Source organism: Myotis lucifugus, unplaced genomic scaffold, assembly GCF_000147115.1.
Source record: "Myotis lucifugus unplaced genomic scaffold, Myoluc2.0 scaffold_81, whole genome shotgun sequence".
NCBI classification, from domain to species: domain Eukaryota; kingdom Metazoa; phylum Chordata; class Mammalia; order Chiroptera; family Vespertilionidae; genus Myotis; species Myotis lucifugus.
This window is the reverse complement of record NW_005871129.1, coordinates 425,364-442,809: the sequence shown is the minus strand read 5'-3', so window position 1 is coordinate 442,809 and position 17,446 is coordinate 425,364. Positions and strand designations below refer to the sequence as shown.

The 17,446-nt window shown below is 39.9% G+C and overlaps 1 pseudogene; it reads left to right on the top strand.

Annotated features, from left to right (window-relative positions):
- The window catches only part of LOC102429300, a 165,558-nt pseudogene that overhangs the window by 88,283 nt on the left and 59,829 nt on the right, over positions 1 to 17,446 (top strand).

The following is a 17,446-nucleotide window of genomic DNA, read 5'->3' as shown; positions in this document are numbered from 1 at the left end:
CCTACTGCCTTTGATACAATTTGAAAAATAGATTGCTTTTGATGTCATTTCTTTTTATTCTAGGAGGTCAAGTTATATCCATTTTTGGCAGCTTTGAAATTTGAGAAAGGTTTAAATGACAATTCTTGTCTCCCTCTCAGAAAAATGGTTGCGAAGAGGTTTCTGTGCTAACCTTTAATATTTTACCAAAATGATTATGGGTTATGATTCATTGGATTCTACTGTCTAAAAATCTGTGACAAAATATATTGTGTAATAAAACAAGATAGATATTTTATTGAACTGCTGTGATAATTGTCTCCCTCCTCTTTCCTTGCAAGGAGCTGCTGAAGTGTTCCAGTTTGTCTGAAACAGGAATGGGAGTAGACTCAGATAATGCTGTGTGCATTTCTTATTCTAACACTTACTATGTGGACCTAGGAATGGATGCAGTCAGATTTTCTATTTGGGAAAATCTCCCTTCTCTAAGAATAGAATCTCCTGGGTGATACCTTTTCCAGCATTCCCCAGCTACCTTTATTACTCTACCTTTAGTACTTTCTCCAGTCTCCTTTCATACTCTATGTGAGATAAATTGCCAAATAACCCCCTTCCCCAATTTACCATTAAAGAGAGACTCTTAACTTGAAAGGATGCAACCTGAGATGGGGCTATTACCTGGAAGGCATTGTGCAGCTGTGTGACTCTGTGCTTGGTCTCAGTCCATGTTGGGGGCCAGATGTAAGCTGGCAAGGTCCTTGCACCTGTAGGGGCTAGCAAGGCTGGGATTCTCACCCACACAGTTTTCCCAGACTTGTTTGGATGGCATTTATCAGTAGAATAAGAGCAACATTTGTAGAGCCTTTCATAGCTTACCAAGAAGTCTGTAATTATTTACTGAGATATACTGTACTGAGAACTTGTCCTTCTGCTGTGTCCTTCGCTTAGAGATTAAGAGGAACAAAGAATACATTCCTCTTGATAGACCTCCTATTCAGTGTATTATGTATAAATAGTATTGTATGGCTAATAAAGTTGCTTCAGTTCATCAAGAGAACTGGAGTCCTCCCGACCCCGCTTTCCTGTCTTTCTTTCTTTCCTCAATTCCCACCTCCCTGCCTCAGCCCGGCTCAACCCTGTCAGGCTGGCCCTGACAGATCTGGCGCCCGAACAGGGACTGAGAAACTGGGAATAAGACGGTGAGGAACTCCGTCGGGCTTGGAGAGACGATGGTGAGGAACTCCTCCAGATAAAGAGTGCACTCATTAAGGTAAGGGAGGAGCAATTTTTTGATAGTCGGGAGTAAAGCATGAGACAATTAGAATCTAGAGAAAATGCCCTTTATGGGCAAATGTTAAAGTTTATGCTCAATAGTAAAGAAACTAAGGTTAATGACAAGCAAGTAGAAAATTTTTTAAAATTCATTCAGGAGGTCTGCATTTCCTTATCGAATTTAATACGGGATTGTTTAGATCCCAGGCATGACCATAATCAACCGTCTCTTAAGCCAGAAAAAAAGGAGAAGCAGTGTGATAGCACAAAACAGGGGTCTAAAAAAGACAGTATATTAAAAAGAAATAATGTAACTTTTAAAAGCAATTTAACTCCTCAAGATGAGGAGGATTTTGAGGAAGCTGCTGCTCTTTGTCATGATGATAATACAGGTATTGTTCAGGCAAAAGAGGAGGAAAAATGTTTTTCTGCTGGAACTGAAGAGGGCAGTGATATAGAGGATATGTTGGAATGCTTTTTAGAAAAATTAAAGCTTCTTGGCAAGAAAAAGAGAAGCCGCGGGGGCCGTTCCCGCAGCTCTCCGCTGCCTTGTGCAGCACCAGTTCCACTTTCCCCTCTTCAGATGGCTTTGCAGGAAGCACGAAAGTGTGGTGAGGAATTGGGCATTCACGCCTTCCCTGTTATGGAACAGGTAAACCCTCAAATGGGACAGCGTGAGCGTGCTTATGACCCGCTTCCTTTTAAAACCTTAAAAGAGTTAAAAACAGCCTGTGCTCAGTATGGGCCCACTTCCCCTTATACTTTAACCATCTTGGAAACTATAGCCTCAGAGGCTCTCCCACCCAATGATTGGAGAGCTATTGCCAAGGCTTGTTTATCAGGAGGGGACTATCTCTTGTGGAAATCAGAATATGATAAAAAGGCTAAGGAGCAAGCTTCTCGTAATCGAGCTGCCCAGATTAATATTTCTTATGAAATGCTGGTAGGTGAAAGAGTTTATGCTAATACCCACAATCAAATTCAATACCCCCAGGAAGCTTATGGACAGATTAATGGAGCTGGGATTAGAGCCTGGAAAAAGTTACCCACCTCTGGTCAGAAAACAGAGGAGCTCTCAAAAATTATTCAAGGGCCAGATGAAAAGTATCAAGATTTTGTCTCTCGGCTATTACAGGCTGTTGGCCGAGTAGTAGTGGATGGAAAGGCTGGCATGTTAATAGTTAAACAATTGGCATATAAAAACACCAACACTGCCTGTCAAGCTGCACTGCGGCCCTATCAAAGACAGGGGACTCTCTCAGATTATATCCGCATTTGCGCAGATATTGGTCCCTCATATATACAAGGAGTTGCCATTGCAGCTGCATTAAAGGAAACCACCATTGAAGAAATTCTTCAGCAACAATTTAGCACAGGAAAAAGTCCAGCATACAAGTGTTACACTTGTGGAGGAACAGGACACATAGCAAAACAGTGTCCTTTTAATAAGGAGATTAATAAAGAAAATGGCAGAGGTCCCAAACAACCTGGACTATGCCCTAAATGTAAAAAAGAAAAACATTGGGCAAATGAGTGTAAATCTAAGACAAATATCCAGAGAAATTCTTTGCCTCAACACCAGTCGGGAAACTACCAAAAGGGGCCAGCCCAGCCACGGCAAATAACAGGGGCATTGTCTATTTACCCTCCTGTCTCTATGCCATCTCAAGGCCAGCAGGCTGCACAGCACCCAGCCTGCCCCAGAGAGCAAAATAGATACAAGAGCTATTCCGAGCAACCCCCGGAAGTACCGGGCTGGACCTTGGATCCATAGAGATGAGACATTCTGTCTGTCCTGGGTGCTGCCCTTGCCTACTGAAATAAACAAAATATCATTAGATTTAAAACCTCCCATATAGAGAAGAAATGATGATTTCCTTGCATTTCCGATACAGCTACAGCAAATGCCACCGGATCTGAAATTTAAAAATACGTCTGGGATTTCTATACACGTGTAAAAAAAAAACTAGCTTGGAACTGAGGCGCGCATTGTCTGATTTTGGACATTTAGATAGAGTTCTAAGCTGAAATCTCGTTACAAATATACAAAATAAAACCCAAGACTGATTATTTCCTAAGAAAAATAGAAAATTTAACCCAAAGGAAAAAAGATGCTGGCTAGATTCTAGCAGCAGGATTGGCATTTCCATAATAAAGAACAGTTTTTAAATACTAATAAAGGGTGTTAAAAAATTAACTTCAAGGCTGAAAAGAAAATTCAGTAAAATTGTCTCTGTTACAAAAATTTACTAAAAATATGCCTTAAAATAATAAATTGGATTTAAATCTCAAGAATTAATAAAATATATTAATTTAAAAAAAAAAATCTAAATAGCCCAGGTAAAAGACAGCTACACCCTTTAATTAAGGCTGGCTTCCCAAAGCAATTTCTAATAGAGGAAGGGCTAGCCTCCCTTCCCCCAACAGAGCAGGTAGACCAAAAATTTTCTGCCAGTGACAACTTTTAAAGAGAGGTTTGCTTCTCAGTTTCCCATCCTTAGTAGAAAAAATATAACTAATTTGCATTTTAATGGTTACCTGTTTCCAGTCAATGGCAGCCCAAGGCTTTGAAAGTTTACTAAATTAAATTAAATATTCTGAAATAACAAAATGCTAAAATATTAATCTAAATTTCCCTCATGAAAAATCTAAAAGACAGAATTAAATCTATTGATTATGTCATGTATTTTTAAAGTTTATTCTTAAAAATGTTACTGATTGAGAAATGCTAAATATTTAACTTGCCAGCTAAAAGTTTAAAGTTCTGGTTAAATAAATTGAGAGAAATAATATAATTATAATAAAATTTCAACATTTGTTTAATTGAAAAAAGAGAATAAATTCTGTTATCCCAACCAAAAATTTTAAATACAAAAATCAGTTTTAATTTAATTAATATCTTTTAATAATTATAAAAGATATATAATCTTTAAATTATATATACACATATATATTTAATACTCTTTTAAGTTAAATTTTAAAACTATAATCAAGGAATGACTTTAGGACATTTCATGGGCCCTGAAATGTTTTCAAAAGTTTATTTTCTTTTCTTAAAGGATTTTTTAATAAAGCCAATTTAATATACTTGAAATCACATAAAAAGCTTTATCAAATAAATAATTAATAAATATATATTTTAAGTTTTTGCCTCTAAGAAAGAAAAAAACAAATTATCTTATTTAATATTTCTTAAAATACAGCAGTAGAATTTTAAGATATAATTTAAAATAACAAAAGCTCATTAATAATTTTTAATATTTTACAACAACATATTATACATTTATTCCAAACAAACTTACAAACTAATTGTTTGGCAGCAATTTAATAAAAACATGAAAGAATTTTATCCCTTCCACTGTGTGGAAGGCCCCCTGGAAAGGCACTTAAGCATTCTATATTGACCTCTCTTGACCTTTTTGCCAAGGGGGTCCCTCTTCCAATTGCCTACAACTGTTGCCTAAACTCTCTGTTCATACTGAAGTTGAAGCCTCATGGTGACTGGTACCATAGATCTGTCTCTTGCCCAATAGCGTAAGCTGGGCCCTCTCTGGAGAACAGACCTGGGTTCCCCGTGATCAATGCCGGGGCCCCGCCAGCAGGCGAGGGGATCCAAAGGCAGTTACTGGGCATGGAGGCCACAGGAGCATATGCTACCAAAGAGACAGAACTAAACCTCACATCACCCTGCTTGGCCCCAGAGGATGGCTGGTAGTCAATGACGGGTAAGACCCCTCAGGGAGGGGCGACCTAAAACAGGCACAGCCGCAGGGGGGCCTCAGGGGAGAACTTGGGGGTCAACAGAGGTGGGGCAGAGATCCTCACCCCCCCAACTATGCAGGGGCTTGAACACTCGCCCCTTCTGAGGGAGGTCTCCTGCCCCCATGGCTGCTGCACTTCCCATGCCCAGCTCAGATCAAAACCCAAATAACAGAAAAAGACTTAGTCCAGTCGAAATCGGTACCCAAATAGCAGAAACTTGGCTAACAGCAACTACCCTATATCTAAATCCAACTTAACACCAGGAATGCTCAGGGCCTTCTCAAAGATACAAAATAATCCTTTCCATTAATATTTACAGTATAAATTAAAATTGTTATTAAAATATTAAATCTAACAATAAAATAATAATCAAGTTTTCAAATTAATTAAAACTAGCTCAAGAAGTATTAATCAAAATTTTCATTTCATAGATATATTATTTAACATACTATAAACTTAAAGCAATCATATTTTATACAAAAATTTAAAATTAAAAGTTATCAAAACTACACTAAAAAATTTCCAAAAACCTCCTAATATTAAAAAATAAAAAAGGGGGGATAGTGGAATAATAACCTGTTAAGTAAATGCCTTAATTGCTTTAATATTTTTACTTGAAAATTAATTTTTTCATTTGTAATGCTAACAGCAAGACACACATGAAAAACACATATGGTGTCAAATAAGCCGAAGGAAAATCGTTTGGACAAAAATTAAAAGAATCCCAAGTCTAAATTATAGATATGATTCCTTTATTAACCTTTGGTCGAGAATATGTTTGTATATTTTAAGAAAACAACTCCAAGACCATGTGGATTCCTGCAACAGAAGAGAATTATCAAGAATGCTCCAGCCATGAAGACAAGAGAAAAAACAATCCAGAGATAGAGAATGAAGTGGAACAAGAACTCACTCCACCATTCAAGAGGCTACAAGTCGGTCCACTAGCGCCCATGCCACCACCGCTGGCACAGAGATCACAGATGACTCGGAGGACATCTCCACCAACTTGGGAACAGTTGAAGAAACTGACAACAAAGGCCGAGGCCATGGTCGTTCGCCAAGGAGCACAACGTACTGCTAAGACTTTGTTTCTAGCCATGCTGTCAATTTTGGCTGTTCAGGTCTGTGATGCTCAGACTCCATACTGGGCATACATTCCAGATCCGCCCTTTCTCAGGGCCGTTACTTGGGATGACCCCAGCGTTCCTGTTTTTGTTAATGATACAGATATCATGGGCCAATCAAGTGCAGATTTTCTTACTCCTCAATGGGTAGAAGATTATAAATATGAGGGAAGATCAACCAGGGTCCCCATATGTTTTACAGCCATTAAATATTGAAACAACTGTCTTACTGTAGAACCTTCACCAAGGTATACCCATGGCATTAGCAGAGGTGGAGATCCTGAAGAGTATGAGGGGTGGATCCGACGAGAATGGTTCCTTACTATATATGGCCTGCCTGACATCACCCATACTGTCTCTCAGGGTGTCCCGCCCAAATTGCCTCCATGTGTGTATAATGAATACAGACTATTTCTGAAATATCCACCTTGGCGGCGTTGCCGTCATGAGTTGGCTGTGATACATACTCCCATTAACAATTCCTTTCAGTTACTTGACTGGTCCTATCCCAACCCGCTATCTAGCAGAAGTAGTTTTAAAACTAGAGAGACCCCTGGAGGCTGGGTAGAAGAGATCCTCACCACCAAGCGGGGAGGAGTACAATTAGAAATATTTAAGCTTATGGCCGCTTTAGGTAGAATTTCTCTGCATCATGATAACCTTACAGTAATCACAGGTCTTACTGCTTGTATACCTCCTCCTTACCTTCTCCTTATTGGAATTGTAGATATTGTACTTAAGGACAACTTGTATACAATTTCTTGTACTCATTGCAACTTGTCTAAATGTTTGTCTAGATACAACTTTGGTTATGCGGTGGTTGTATTACATCAGCCTTCCTTTGTCATGCTCCCAGTTAATATTACTGGACCTTGATATAGAAATACAGGTTCCCAGGTATTAAAGGAACTGAATGAATTGCTAAGCCGCCCTAAGAGGTTCATCGGAATGCTTATTGCTGGCCTCGTGGCTCTAGTCTCCCTCATTGCTACTGCCACTACTGCGGCCATAGCTTTAACCCAAGAAATACACACAGCTCATTTTGTGGATGGCTTGGCGAAGAACGTTTCGGATGCCTTAGGAGCTCAAGAGCTCATAGATAAGAAAATAGAACAAAGGCTCAATGCACTAGAAGAAGCTGTGCTCCTTATAAAAAATCAAATGCACAGCTTAAAAGTGCGTTCTACCCTTCGATGTCATGCTGAGTTTGATTGGATTTGTGTCACCCCTAAGATATATAATGGTACTATATAGCATTGGAATCGAGTTCGCAACCACCTGTTAGAAGTTTGGGATCAGACTAACTTTACTTTAGATATCAGTAAATTACATGGAGAGATTCAAACTATTAATGATGCAGGTTCTGCTCTATTGCCTCCTAGCGAAGTAACACAGAATATTTTTAATGAAATTCAAAGCCTTATGTCCTTTCATGGATTACAGTCTTTTATTTGGTCTCTATTAACTGTTGTTATCCTTGCTCTCATTATTCTCTGTTTACTTCCAGTCTGCTTCCGAACCATCGGATCTAGCATCCGATCCCTACAAATAGAACTACATAAACTTCGCCTAAAAAACAAAGAAGGGGGATCTGTTGGGGGCCAGATGTAAGCTGGCAAGGTCCTTGCACCTGTAGGGGCTAGCAAGGCTGGGATTCTCACCCACACAGTTTTCCCAGACTTGTTTGGATGGCGTTTATCAGTAGAATAAGAGCAACATTTGTAGAGCCTTTCATAGCTTACCAAGAAGTCTGTAATTATTTACTGAGATATACTGTACTGAGAACTTGTCCTTCTGCTGTGTCCTTCGCTTAGAGATTAAGAGGAACAAAGAATACATTCCTCTTGATAGACCTCCTATTCAGTGTATTATGTATAAATAGTATTGTATGGCTAATAAAGTTGCTTCAGTTCATCAAGAGAACTGGAGTCCTCCCGACCCCGCTTTCCTGTCTTTCTTTCTTTCCTCAATTCCCACCTCCCTGCCTCAGCCCGGCTCAACCCTGTCAGGCTGGCCCTGACAAGTCCAGTTGAACAGAACCACCGTTTTTTCCTGGAAGAAATGAGTTACCTGAAAGAAATGAGTTGCCATTTGTTTCTCTATGGCAAGCCAGAGATCTACTATTGGACAAATGTGTTTTTTTTTTTCTACATGAAGACTTATTGTCTCCAGGGAAAGCTAATGTTTGTCACTAAGAAGTGTTTATTTAATTGGTCCCCTAGTGAGGGAATCAGCCAGCTTGCCACTGTCACAGAAGGGAAACTGGAACTAGAATTGGGGGACATATGTTCACTTTGCTTAAAGAACTGAAATAGGATGTGAGAATAGGCTCTTTTTATGTATAATGTAGGGAGTGGGTAGACAGGAATATTAGGGCAGCAGAGGCACTATGAGTGTTATGTAATAGGGAATTATTAGAGGCATTGGACTATATATGATTGAGGAGCTGGACAAGTGAAGATCTGGAAGGAGAGTTGCAGGATCAGAAAAGAAATGACTCACTGGTCCATCTGAGAAGCCAACCATGTCCAGCCACCAAAGTGGGGCTGAGAAGGGAAAGGTCTATGGTAAGCTCTTGCCTCTATGTCAACGGTTCTCAACCCGTGAGTTGCGATCCCTTTGGGGGTCGAACGACCCTTTCACAGGGGTCGCCTAAGACCATCGGAAAACACATATATAATTACATATTGTTTTTGTGATTAATCACTATGCTTTAATTATGTTCAATTTGTAACAATGAAAATACATCCTGCATATCAGATATTTACATTACGATTCATAACAGTAGCAAAATTACAGTTATGAAGTAGCAACGAAAATAATTTTATGGTTGGGGGTCACCACAACATGAGGAACTGTATTAAAGGGTCGTGGCATTAGGAAGGTTGAGAACCACTGCTCTATGTGGTTACTGTGGTGGATCTGCAGCCAGTTGTCTGATGGTGGGCTTGGGATCAATGAGGTCAGCATTTGGGAAGAAGGGTTGGGCATAGAACATAGGAGAGCAAGGATGAAATGGAATCTTCTCATTATTTCTGCACCTATCCTGCTCTGTATCTGTCAGCAATGACCTTCAGAGAGTAACGGACTCTGCTTTACTTCTGCCTTTTAAATCTTATGCAAGTTTTGTCCAACATCTCTCAGAAGCATACAAGGAAGGGGATCCTGGGAAATATCTTTCCTTAGTTTAACAGTGCAAACCCTCATTGCAGGGCTGTGAACCCAAGGGCAGTGGGCCTAATCAGAAATAGAAACAGCTATGAGGTGGTCACTCTCCTTCACAAAGGAGATGCCTCATGTAAATGAAACATAAGCAAAGAAAAAAAGAAAGACTCATGCACACAGACAATAGTATGGTGATTGCCAGAGGGAAGGGAGGGTAGGCAGAAGAAGGTAAAGGAGAGATCAGTGGTGATGGAAGGAGACTTGACTTGGGGTGGTAAACACATAATACAATATACAGATCAGGTATTGTAGCATTGTATACCTGAAACCTGTATAATTTTATTAACCAATGTCACTCCAATAAATTCAATTAAAAGAAGTCCAGATTAGCCAGAATGTTAACTTTGTCCATCCCACAGTATATTTCTCTTCTGAACTTCCCTTCAGTAAAGAAGTTCATAGTTACATCGATATCTAATATGATTAGTTTTCTGGGGGTCAAAAAGAACAAAGTGGGCAAAAATAAGGGCTACATATTAGTTATTTATAATTTTGGTAGTAGCAGAAATCCAGTGAAGAGTAGCTTAAAACAATAAGGATTTATATTTTGCATAGGGTAAGAAATCTGGATGAAGCTTGTCCTGAGCTGGAACAGAGGCTCAATAGCATCACGCTGTACCAAAACCAAGGTTGGGCTGCCTCTCGCACAAAAGCCAACAGGGTGAGACAGGTGCTGGTGAAAAGGAAAGTGATTCATTCAGGTGCTGGCAACCTGAGAAGATGACAGGCTCATGCCTTAGACCAGTGGTTCTCAACCTTCCTAATGCTGCGACCCTTTAATACAGTTCCTCATGTTGTGGTGACCCCCAATTTCATTGTTACAAATTGAACATAATTAAAGCATAGTGATTAATCACAAAAACAGTATGTGATTATATATGTGTTTTCCGATGGTCTTAGGCGATCCCTGTGAAAGGGTTGTTCGACCCCCAAAGGGGTCGCGACCCACAGGTTGAGAACTGCTGCCTTAGACAATCTTAAAATTTCAGTGCAGGCAGGAGTTGTTATAGGGAGAGGGAGGCAAAAAGAATGAAGAGATCAGGGGGAGGGACAGTGGATGTGCAGACAGTGTCCTAGCTGGTTCCAGTATGGATCTTTAATGTCAGCCTACTGGAACTGATCAGTGCCAGCCAAATTCCTGCAGCTGAGTAATCTGCATCAACTGAAGTCATGGTCAAGGCCATTTCTTGTACAAGTAGGAACTAGAACTGCGGATGCCTGCAATATGCTTATAAGGAAACTGTCAGTATGTGAGTTCATTTTGTCAGTTTGTTAGTACATTTTATTCTAATTGAATTTCATGCTTAGAGTAGTATAAAGTTTTTATTCCCTGTTACAATAGAGGACTCAGGTTCTTTCACTTTCATATGCCATGTTCCCAGCCTGTTGTTTTTTTGTGCTTGTGCTTGTTGCCTCATGGTCTCAAGATATCTGCCTCAGCTCCCACATTGCATCTTCTTTTAAGATAGGAAAAGAGAGAAAAGAACAAAAAGCTTCCTCCTGTCATGGAAAAGTCTTCCCGGAAGCCCACTTTCAGACTTCCCCTTCTAGCCTATTGGCTGGAACAGTGTCACTTGGTTAACTCTAGTTACAAAAGGAGTGTGGGAAAGACCATATCTGGCAAAATGGAAAGGTGTTACCATGACTATTTCAAATTGATCATGATTCAACTCTTGGACCATCAGGAGAAAGTCTAACTTGCCTGATATTTACCTGAACACAGAATTGATGTTCTAATTGCATAGAGGGAAGACATGGTAGTGGTGGGTGGGAGGATATATGAAAAAAGCCAAAGAACAGGGTTTGCCACAGGCTATTTTGCTATTCCTCATATGTTCCTGAGTCTCAAGGGAAGGGAGCATATACCTTTCTAGTGGACTGTCCTAGAGAAAATTTCACCTGCTGTGGAGAAAGTATGACCAAATATTCTGAACTCGACAACAAATGGCATCCTTTAAATTGGAAGGGTGGTGGTGGTGGGGTTGGCCTCTGGATTATATCTTTACTATAAGACTTATTAAAGATACTGCAATTGATTTGTTTTATGTCTGACTATTTCATGAAGAGACAAGCTTATTGAGGATAGAGATATTGTCTTATTTATATGTGTCCTAGCACCCAGCATGGTATCCACCTGAATGAATACTGATTATTGCAAAAATTAACTCTCCTAGAGAACCTTTGGATATGGGTCTCAGTGGCCTCCTGTGAATACACATTTGAATAACTTTTGTAAAATTTTAAATTCCAATGCATAGGCTATACCTGAGACCTATCCTATCAGAATCTTGGGGTAGAACCTAGACATCAGTATTTTTAAAAGCAGTAGTTTTATTTATTTATTTTTAGCATTTAAAAAAATTTATAATTAATCTTTACTGTTGAGATTATTGAAGATGCCCATCTTCCCCCCCCCCCATAGCTTCCCTTCACCCAGTTCCCACCCCACCCTAGGCCCTTGCCACCCTATTGTCTGTATGCATACAGACAATATATATATACATGCATATAAGATCTTTGTCTAATCTCTTCCAGCACCCCCACACCCCCTTCCCTCTGAGAATCATCAGTCTGTTCCATTTCCATGCCCCTGATTCTATTCCATTTACCAGTTTATTCTGTTCCTCAGATTTTTTTATTCATTTGATTTTTAGATTCAATTGTTGATAGATATATATTTGTTGTCACTTTGTTCATATTTTTTATCTTTACCTTTTTCTTCTTCTTCCTCTTCTTAAAGAATACCCTTCAGCATTTCATATCATACTGGTTTGGTGGTGATGAACTCCTTTAGCTTTTTCTTGTCTGTGAAGCTCTTTATCTGACCTTAAATTCTAAATGATAGCTTTGCTGGGTAGAGTAATATTGGTTGTAGGTTCTTGATATTCATCACTTTTTGAATATTTCTTTCCACTCCCTTCTGGCCTGCATAGTTTCTGTTGAGAAATCAGTTGACAGTTATAGGTAACTAACTGTTTTTCTCTTGCTGTTTTTTTGCTCTTGGCATTTTAATTATGATGTATCTTGGTGTAGTCCTCTTTGGATCCTCTTATTTGGGGTTCTCTGTGCTTCCTGGACTTGTAAGTCTATTTCTTTCAGCAGGTAGGGGAACTTTTCTGTCATTATTTCTTCAAATAAATTTTTAGTATTTTGCTTTCTCTCTTTTTCTGGCACCCCCATTATTTGGATGTTGGTACGCTTGAAATTTTCCCAGAGGCTCCTTACACTATCTTCATATTTTTGGATTCTTTTTTTCTTTTTGCTCTTCTGGTTGGGTGTTTTTTGCTTCCTCATATTTAAAATCATTGATTTGATTCTTGGGATCCTCTAGTCTACTGTTGAATCCCTGTATATTATTCTTTATTTCAGTCAGTGTATGCTTAATTTCTGACTGGTCCTTTTCCATTTTTTTTGGCATTCTCACTGAGATCCTTGAAAGTCTCACTAAGTTCCTTGGAGGTTTTAGAAGATTCTTGAGTAACCTTGTAACTGTGGTTTTGAACTCTATATCTAGTAGTTTGCTTTCTTCCATTTCTTTCATTTGTGACATGTTTATTTGTCTCTGCATTTTGGCTGTTTCCCTGTGTTTGTTTCTATGTATTGGGTAGCTGCTAAGTCTCCTTGAATTGATAGAGTGGCCCTGTGTAATAGGTGTCTATAGGGCCCAGTGGCTCAGCCTCCCCAATCACCTGAGGTGGACACTCTTGGTGCACCCCTTTGTGGGCTGTGTGCACAGTTTTGTTGTAGTTGAGCCTTGAATGCTGTAGGTGTCACTGGGAGGAATTGACCTGCAGGCCAATTGGCTGTGGGGACCATCTGAGACTACAGTGGGAGAGGTGCTGTGCAGGAGACACCATTATGGAAGCAGGACTTGCTTCAGTGGGGCTTTGGTGTTCACTGAATCTGCCCCTTGAGTGTGTCGCTTATGGATATGAAGAGTTGTAATCTGGTATGGTCTGACACTGACCACTGGGTACACTGGCTCTTGGATCTCCAGGGAGGTACAAAGTCAGCCACTGCCTGGGGCCATCCAGTAGGAGCTACATAAATCCTCCTCTTTGTTTGGGGTTTGGAAGTGCCCAGATGAGGCCCAGCTGTGAAGCAAAGCAGGCTGAGGCTGGTGCCTTGCCTTGGGCCTTTTATTGATAGGTTTGGGGCTTCCTGACCCAGCTGCATGTTTGACAGAGCTTTAGCCTGAGAAAGGACAGACCATTCATACGCAAAAGCTGCTGCGCACAGCTTGAGTGGGGTTGTAAATTGGGTGGAGTGGGTTCTCAGGGAGTTACCAAGGCGGTGCAAACAGAAATGGCTGCCAATCAGCCCTGTACCAGAGATGTCCCAGTACAGGAATAATGACCACTGCGAGCACCTCTGTCTGGAAGAAAGCAGCCCCCAAGTTCCTGCCCTGATGCCAGACAGTCCAGTTTCTCCCTGTATGTGTCTGGGTCCCTCAGAGCCTTGCCCGGCACTGGAGCTCAGAGGAAGTGGGAGCTTGTAAATTCAGTTTGTGGTGCTCCTTTAAGAAGAGCACCTGGGTCTCTAGCAGTCTGTGTGTCACTCAGCCCCAATCCACACTGGTTTTTACAGCCAGTAGTTCTTACTGCCCTTAGAGACTTCTTTCCCCAGCTCTGGGACCCTGGGCTGCGGGTCTGGTGTGGGGTCGGGACTTCTTGCTCCTCCAGGAGGCCTTCTCAGAGGTGATCTCCTTCCCGATTAAAAAAGCGGCACACCTGGGTGCCAGACCAGCCCGTTCCACGCCTCCACACCTCCTACCAGTTTCAATGTGCTTTCTTCTTTACTTCTCTCGTTGTAGTACTTCTACTCAGCCAGCTTTCTGGTGGTTCTGTATGATGGATGTTCTGTATTTTAGTTGTAATTTTGATGTGGTTTTGGGAAGCAGCAACTATAGCATTTACCTATGCCACCATCTTGGTTCCCTCCTAAAAGCAGTATTTTTAAAGTTTTTCAGGGGATTTAACTGTGTAGTTGAGGTTGACAGTCACTTTAATGGAATATTTACAGGATTTTTTTTGTGTTCCCTGGAGAAGAAGAAGAAGAAGAAGAAGAAGAAGAACAACAACAACAACAACAACAACAAAAAACAGGTATGTGTATGGGATTCTTGAGGTTTTATTTCTTAGTAGAATTCAAACAGTAGTTAGGGATTATATCCCTAACAAAGATAGTGTGTTGCAGTGAAAATATCTTTTAACTACTTCTGTGTTAGCCTATTAAAAATCTTCATAAGGAAGATATGTGGGTTAGAAATGAGATGAGAAGATACCATCAGAACTATAGCAGTATTATGATATTATACAAATTAGTAATCCCATTGCTTTCTCCATGGATCTCAAAGAATGGCATAACCATAACCGAGGTTCACACCATGCCTTTGTTCCCTCTTTCCTGCTCTTTATACTCCATTTCTTCATCTCTTCTCCCAACTCCTTCTCAGAATTTCTAGGCAGTTCTAAGTTTTCATGTTTTAACTATACAGAATTGGCAATTCTTAGGCAAGAAAGGGTCTTCCTGGTATCTATTAGAGAACAGCGTTTGTTTCTATGGAGGGTCATTATCATATTATATACTGCAAATGTCTCCAACCCTAATTAGATTTGAATTATGTCATTTGGTCTTGTATGTAGTTGGTGCACAATAGATATTTATTGAGAGGCAGCATGGCAAAGTGGAATCAGATAGACCTGAGTTTGGGACCTGATTCAATTACTTAAAAAAATTAAATTCTTTATTGTTTAAAGTATTACATATATCTCTTTTCCCTCATTGACCTCTCCCTGGCCACTCCCACCTTCCAGCACATGCCCCCCCCTCCCCCCTCCCCCCACCCTCCCCTGCCTTCCCTCTGAGGTTTGACAGTCTGTTAGATGCTTCTATGTCTCTGGATCTATTTTTGTTCATCAGTTTATGTTGTTCATTATATTCCACAAATGAGTGAGATAATGTGGTATTTATTTTTCTCTGACTTCAATTACTTTTTATCTGTCTTATTTAAGTCTAATTATTTAATCTTTAAGATCCTTGGGTTCCTGATCTATAACATGTGAACTAAAATATCTTTCTTTCAAGGTAGGGGAAGGTGGGGGTAAGGGGGAGAGATCAACTAAAGGACTTGTATACATGCATATAAGCCTAACCAATGGACACAGACAACAGGGGGGTGAGGGCAGAGTGGGAGGTTGGGGGGACAATGGGAGAATAAGGACACATATGTAATACCTTAATCAATAAAGAAAACAAAATAAAATATCTTTCTTTCAGAGATGGTGTGATTCTCATAGCTTTCAAATATATTTCTTAATTTCCCACTAAATAAAAAACAAAAAAAACAAAAAAGCAACTCCCGCTGACTTGGTCAGCTTGGACTGCTATAACAAAATGTTATACTGAGTGGCTTAAACAATAATAATTTATTTCTTACAGTTCTTGAAGCTGGGAAGTTCACATGTTATAGATCAGAAATCTGGGAAGATCAAGGTGCCAGCAGATTTGTTTCCTAGTTGGGGCCCTTTTCCTGGCTTGCAGATGGCCACCTTCTCACTTTATCCTTGCATAGTAGAGAGAGGAAGCTCTGATGTCCCTTCTTATAAGGATAGTAATCCTATCATGGAGACTCCATTTTTATGACATCCTCTATATCCATATACCTCCTCTCTTAGTCATTTTGGGCTGCTATAATAAAGTACCATATACTGATGGCTTATAAACAACAGAAATTTATTTCTCACAGTTCTGGAGACTGGAAGTCCAAGATCAGGGTGCCGGTTGAGTTCTGATAAGAGCCTTTTTCTGGGTTACAGATTGCTGTACCTCTGTGTGGTCTACCACATGGTGGAAGGGGTGAGGGAAGCTCTCTGAGGTCTGTTTTATAAGGGCACTAGTCCCAGTCATCTCCCAAAGATTGCACCTCTTGATACCATTACGTTGGAGACTGGATCTTCCACATATGAATTTTGAGGGGACATATTTGTCCACAATACCCATAAAACCCAAGAAACTGTACCCCAAACTTTTTATCAGTTTCACAGTTACTTCCCTCCTCTTCTAGAAAAATATCTCAAAATACTTGTCTATTTTCATTGTATCTATTTTCTCATCTTCCATTCACCCCTCAGCTAAATCCTGAAACAGTTCTCACATATTCCTAAATTAATCCTAACATTTCAGCAGCATTCTACACTGGTGATCATTCCCTTCTTAGACTTCCATGACATGGTACTTCCCTGGGTTTCTTCCTACTTCTCTGTTCACTCTTTGTCTTTGGAGTCCCTTAAATTTATTACTAGTCTTTTTCTCACTTCATATTTATTTCCCACTTACACCCATGGTTTCACTTATTACTTTCATGTGAATGGCTCCCAAATCCACATCTGTATCTTCTCTAGGCTCCAAACTTGTCATTCTTACTAACTTATTGACATTTCCACTTGGGCCTCTCAATGTAGAAAAGTGAGACTCAACAAATTCAAAATAATGCAAAAATTTCTTCTTTGGCAAATCTTGTTCTCATCCATTTCTCTATCTTAGAGGATGGTTCCATTTTTATCTATCCATTTACAAGCCAGAAATCTGGAAAAACTTTTATTCATCACCCCTCATTACTAAGCAATTGCCATGTCCCTCTGGCCTTATATCTTAAAATTCTTTTAAATCTATATACTTATTTCTGTTTTCACTGCTATTGCTCTCTTTCAGTATATCACTTCTTTACTCTAGATACTGAAATAACTTTCTACTGGTCTCCTCATTTCCTTTCTTGCTGCCTTCCAATCTGTTCTCCCTACTCCAACTGGAGAGATCTTGAAATTCAAAATTATATTATCCCCTGCTTAAAACACATCAATGGCTTCTATTTTTTTTTTCAGGTTAAAGAACAAAATCTTTAACTCTTGGCCTGCTAGTATATGTGTGATCTGGGTTTCTGTTTCTCTCTTTCAGCTTCATTTCATAGCATGCCACCCCATCACTGCCTTGTGCTCTAGCCATATTGATTATCCTTTAGTTCATGGGAAATGCAATGCTTCTTCCCACCTCAGGGCCTTGTGCAAGCTCTCCCCAAGCCC